Source organism: Cygnus olor, chromosome 4 (assembly GCF_009769625.2).
Source record: "Cygnus olor isolate bCygOlo1 chromosome 4, bCygOlo1.pri.v2, whole genome shotgun sequence".
NCBI lineage: Eukaryota > Metazoa > Chordata > Aves > Anseriformes > Anatidae > Cygnus > Cygnus olor.
Window position 1 is genome coordinate 45,822,137 of NC_049172.1, and position 6,000 is coordinate 45,828,136.

General features: G+C 44.9%; 1 long non-coding RNA gene across 4 annotated transcripts in view; it reads right to left on the reverse strand.

Annotated features, from left to right (window-relative positions):
* LOC121070274 overlaps nucleotides 1-2,305 on the reverse strand; it is a 29,122-nt gene extending 26,817 nt beyond the window's left edge. For 2 of the 4 annotated variants that reach the window (XR_005819980.1, XR_005819978.1), the window contains exons 1-3: nucleotides 1,983-2,305; nucleotides 1,368-1,886; nucleotides 1,008-1,114 (exon numbers count right to left, since the gene is read on the reverse strand). This is a non-coding gene — a long non-coding RNA (uncharacterized LOC121070274). The remainder of the gene's footprint in view (nucleotides 1-1,007; nucleotides 1,115-1,367; nucleotides 1,887-1,982) is intronic. The other 2 variants (XR_005819979.1, XR_005819977.1) reach the window with 2 other exon arrangements.
* Nucleotides 2,306-6,000: the final 3,695 nt, after the last annotated feature.

Sequence of the window (6,000 nt, forward strand, 5' to 3'; positions counted from 1 at the left end):
TTTCTAGGCAATGATGTACTGCGCTATGCAAAAGCACTGAGTAAATGATGCAAGGGTTTGAGGTGGAATAATTGGAGTATATTTATTTGCCAGACACTCTGTGCAGAAGAAAAGTTAACGTTTTGTAGATGCAGCTAGCATGGAAACTTCCTCTGAACAGCTAAGGAAGAAGTCACGCTCTGGAATCTTTTAAGTTAAGTGCTGGCATTGTCAGTCTTCCCAGTAAATATACATAGCGTTCACAACAAATGACAGAAATACCACACTGACAAAAGCCATTGCGTTTTTCCACAGTGGAGACAGTCCAAGGCGTCAGTCTTTGTGCACAATGTGTTGTCTTTCTTTTAGTCAGTGATATAAGAAGTCTCTAAAGCTACGGCAATGCTTTTCATGTATTTGCATCCCTGTAAAATGCATAGTAGGTGAAGATGGAAATTATATTTTCCATTGATCCTAAGCTCCAAGTTTCCTTGTTCAAGATAGTTAATTAAAAAAAATAAAAATTAAATAGTCTAATGAGATAATCGTTAAGGTATTCACACACATTTACAAGGCTAAGGAAAACAGTGTCCCAAACAGATGCTTATTAGTAGGATAAAGAACAAGGAACTAAATCTTGTTTAGAAGAAAGTAAATTACAATCAAATTTGCAGTCTTTTAAGAGAGGTGACTTTTGGGGGAGGAGGCTGCTTTATTCAGAGACATTCTAGTACAAGAAGGTAATATTGCCTTATTACGTAGGCTGAGTTTTAACACATCTGTAAGTCCTGTTTAACTCATTACGTTTACCTCAAGTAATAATGTGTCTTTGCAAAAAACATTTCCCTACAAAGAGACCTTTCTATGCCCCATTTTCAAACAAGGTAAAAAAGATTATACAGTAACTTGTTATCAACTATAAATTGACCTGAAGGACAGAAGCAGAGTTTGGGGATAAAATCTACTGCAGATTGTCAATATCCTTTAAAAAATAAAAATAAAAAATCTTTTCTCAGTAAGAGACTAACCTGTAAAATGAGGAGGTGGGCCCTTGCTGTGGAAATGTATAAATGTACAGAGACCAAAATAAGCTTTCTTCTTGTTCGCGAGGTGGGTAACAATATAGTGAGTTCACCTTAAAATGTAAATAGACAGTTATCAACTTAAGAAACTTGTATTACAAGAAAACAGTATTTAAATTACATAACTAACATCTCAGATTACTGTAGTCTCTTAAAATGTTAATTAGCTCTACCATTCATCTTTATATTTATTATGACTTACACAAAGTCAGTGACACTATTACTTATGGCAGACTCACTTTCATATTGAGCCCTTAATACCGCAGTTAGCACAAAGGAATTTGTATTTAATGATGCAACACTTACGGCAAAGCATTTTATTTGCTCTCAAGTAATCGTTTCCACACAAATGTTTCAGGAAAAAAATAAACAACTCCTCTTGACTATCATTCTGAAGAAAGTTTAGTGGAAAGAAGTGAAATGGGGGTGTTTTTTGCACCTGAGCTACTGGTCTGTCACTGCCACCAGCCTGAGAGGAGCCCACCATGAGGCACCCCCAGAGGCGCTCCAAGATGGCTCCAGCCACCAACCTCGCCTTCAGAACGGGTAAAGAAGGCAGTTTTCTGAGGTAAGTTCACCTCACCAAGCAGGCCTTCTCACCAGAACGTGTCTGACGTGCTAAAAAGGAACGGCCATGTTTGAAAACTGGGCCACGGACGAATCTCTCTTTTTTTTTTTTTTCTTTTTTGACCAATTTAGCTGTGCTGTAGCTGATGGTCGGCTCCCTCGTTTCACCTTCCCTTCGCTATCCCCTAGAGTCTACAGGACACGGTCCCACCGCGTCGAGCATCAGCGCTGCCATTTTATGGACCAGAACCGAGGTAACTGTTAAAAAAAAAAAAAAAAGGGCAGAGAAGGGCAGTTGGGGCCAAGCGCAGGTTGCCGTTAGCGGCGCCACGGCTGCGCCAGTCCTCAGGTTACCTTCGAGCCGGGGCCGGGCCTGTGTGAGCAGCTCCCCGCCGCCTCGGGGGCGTGAGGGAAGGAGGGAAAGGAAAGAGGGCGGTGGCTAGCGGCGGGGAGCGCTGAAGGGAGGAGGGGAAGGGAGGAAAGAGGGGAAGGATCGGCGGGGCGGGGAGCGAGGCCGTGCCCGCCCCTCAGCGCCGTGAGGGAGAGGGGCGCCGCGGGAGGAGATGCTGCTGCTGCGCCCTGACGGCCTCCCCCCGCTGCCTCCCAGCCGCCGGCCGCACGGCTCCGCCAGCGCTGCTGAGGACTCCTCGCCTCCGTCGCCCTGAAGGCGGCCGGTAAGTGCGCGGCCCCCGGGAGGAGGAGGAGGAGGATGGAGGGAGGGAGGCTGCACAAAGCTCGGCGGCTGCTGCGGGTTCGCCCCTGCGGCTGAGGCGGGCTCTGAGTCCCGGCCCCACGCGCGTTGGGGGCCCCGGGAGGAGAAGAGGAGGCAAGGAGAGGAGCAGCCCGCTGCAGGGGGACGCTTTTCGCTCCCCCAACGCTTTTGGAGGGGCAGAAGCGAGGTCTGAACCTATTGGTCGGCGCTGAGTAGCAGCGTAGGTTTCGCTGGCTCTTTATCTCCTAGCAATCGACAGACACCTCCGCAAACCGCAGGGTAATCTCTCGCATATTCGAGATTGTGTCATTCTCCTTAAATTGCATGTTTGAAACAACAAAGGCAGTGACTTCATAGGGAACCGCCAGGAGCTGCTACATACCCTCCCGTTTATTGGGGAAACATTTGGGAACCGGTTTGGTTTTGTAGGTGGGATGTGAAGTAAATGTAGGACGTGAAAACTGTAAAGTTGGTTGCAGTAATCTGTGTCTGGGCGTCTCATTAAGGCGCGAGATGTGGAGAAGGGAGGCTGAAAGTCCTGTGTGGAAGGAGCTAGCAGGGGCTGGAGCCATCATGGGCGCATGAAGCTTTTTCAGTGGGAAGGGAGCGCATTTGGTGGACTGGGTCTGAGTCCACAGCTTTCCTCAGGGTCTGATCATCAGGTGAGAAGGCCGGCACCGAATGTGTAAGTCCTTATGTGTCTTGGCTTCCAGCTTGTTCCTTTGGGCTCAGGCTGGTGGAGTAAGGATTGTGGAGAAGGCTTGCTGTCTGTGTTCAACTTGAGCATCAGGCCTCTTCTGGCAATGCCAGTCCATCTTTGGATGTCTTGAGACACGTTTTAAAGAGGTTTCAGCAAGAGTTGGGATCAGCCAGTACAGAGATACAAATGGGAAAAACAACTTGAGCGTTTTGGTTCTTGTGCAAGAGGTACTGATGAGGAAAGAGTAAATCTGGTCTTAGAATCTTTTGTTTGGTAGTGCAGTTACAACAGATTTTGCTACCACTCCTAGTGCTATCAAACATGCCTATCTGTTCAGCTTTCACACTGGGCATTTGTATTTCATCTGGAGTGCCTCTTTTCCTGCCAACAAGCATGTCTCTCCATAAACAGCCTTTATATGTAAGCATTATTTTAAAGGAAGAAAAGAATGACAGCAAGAGAGAAATTATATAGTGAAGTTGGACTGTAGGGTTTCGTTACGCATTATTTAACCCAGCAGTCTTGTCTGATGACTAGAAAAGTACATGAATTCCCTCTGTAATGAGATGTTTCTTTCACTGTTGCCCGATAAAAAACAAACCTTGTGTACATAAGGGGTTTTGTACTGATACTTTTTTTTAACTGTTGCTCTGAATGCATAGGGTGCGTTATAAACTCCACGGGGAAAGTATTTGTACATTAATAATCTTTATATTTCTTTAAAGATGCCTTTGCATGGCCTAGTTGAGCCTGACATGTGTAAGGCACCGAAGGGTCTGTGTTTATATTTCAGCTGCTTTAGGGTGATCTGTAGATTTTTTTAGTGGAAGGTATGGTTTTGAATATACAAATTAAGTTGGAGGATTGGGGTTAAAAAGTTACCAGATGGAACAGGAGACAGGCTGTATCACAGAGTGCTGTTAGAACAGCTTAATTAAAAAAGTCTCATAGTACTGACATGGTTGTTGAGAAGAGCTGGAGGCTGAGAGCCACAAGTTCGAGGACACTCAAGTGGATGGAAGAGTGTGTGGCACTGGGAAGTATCCGGGGGATAAGGATGGGCTGAGTGTGAAAGTAGGACTGAGTGCACATGTGTTTTCACCAGGGAGGCAGGCTGTGTGGAGAAGGTGGGATTTAGTAGTTTGTTCACAGCTTTATAGACCCCTGGAAGTACAAACGTGCCACGATATGGATGAGTTCTTAATAAACACTGCAACAGGACATCTACAGTCGTGATAACTTGTGCATAGCATTGCTGTTTTGCATGCCCCCCTGTGCAGAAGCCTAGGTGAGGGAGGAGATTCCTGCCTGGGGGGAGTTGTCAGGGCACGGGTGTTGCGTTTGCCCATTCAGTGAGAGGGAAGGTGGTGTGTTTGACTGCCTTGTTTTGCTGTTTTTCCTTTAGAGGGGGATTTCTCAGCCATATGCTTCTTGGAAATATGGGTTAAGTATCACACCAAAGGACTGCAAGTTGAAACACACAGCATTTTATCAGTTGACTCACTTAAAAGCACAGCAAAGCAAGTATTTTAACTTGAACAAGTAGAACAGGAGACAGATCTGAAATAAATTGGCACATAGCTGTTTTCTTCCCAACCCAGTGTGGGTCTGAGAAATAATAATTAGCAGTTGTGTAGCACAATAAATCTTCAAAGTGCCTTCAAATCTTAATCAGCAAACTCTAATAACATGCTGTTCCTGCAAGAAAGGTAAGTAATTAGGCAGATAGAATGGAACTGGGCAGATTCTTCAACGGAATTTATTGTTGGAGCTCCAGTCACTTGGACAAAGCTCTTCTTTATCACCCAAGCTTCTGAATACTGCTGTGCATTAAATGTCCTCAAATATTTACACGTTGAAATAGCCAACTGCATGGCCTGGGGAGTCTGGTTGAGATAAGAGAGAGTCACTCTCTTGCTTGAGCGCTCTAGAGTCGCGGAGATCTTGGTCCGAAGAGTCTCCCTAGTGCTTGTTCCAGAGCACCTGTCAAGATTTGGTCACTCAAACAAGAGTGGCATCAGCTCTTTAAGGGAAAAGGATTTTATTTTGAAGAGCTTTCCTGTTTACCCATGCACCAAGCCTAGGACTTTGTTGTGTTGATGATAGTGGTAAAATTGTAAGTGATTTCCCCAGCACTTTGTTAAGCAAGTGAGCCTGTAAGCATTGGTCTGGCTGCCACATTTTAGATGTGTGAGAAAGTGTTGGTTAGCTGCCTGATGCTCTGTCAGTCACCTTTCCCTGTTTATGCAAACACTGGCTGGAATTTTGCTGTTTTAAAATGAGCTGGTCAGTGAAACAAAGGGACTCAAGTCCTGCAGTGGTGTGTCATGGTGCAGGAAATATCTTTTAAGCAGTTGCCCTAAGCTGTCACTTTCCATGGGACAAGCTCAGATGGAAAGCAATGAATACCAGAGTAAGTTAATGTTGTATGTCGCCAGTTAAGTATTAATGAAATCTGTGCATCTGTAAAGAAGGGTGGAACTTCTGAAAGCAGTGTTTCCCAGCCCCACCTCCTCCTGAAGTGTAGAGGAGGAAACTGGCGTTTACAGATGGGAAGGGCAGAAGACGACTCTTTGGTGCCGTTTTTATTTTGTCCAAGCTTCTCTTTCTCTTGTGCCAGTTAAATACCTGGTGAGCAACTAGGCATATTCTTTGTGCATCATTATCTATTAAAATACCTTCATAAAAGGCAATTGAGTAGTCTGCCTTGGGACAATGATATGCTGGGTGAATTTGAAATCCAATTGCCGGGATACAGATCTGCTCCACTTAGCTTATGAAACTCCTTAGGAAAAGAAACAGAGGTGAGAAGACTTTGTTCTTAGGGTTTCATTTGTTGTTCTTTATCTTTTATGTGTAAATTTATAATGTCACACCAGCAAGCCACAGAAATGTCTGCGAGAAGTATGTCAAGCACCACAGGAGACATAATATTGAAACTGCTGATTTTTGATTGCTGG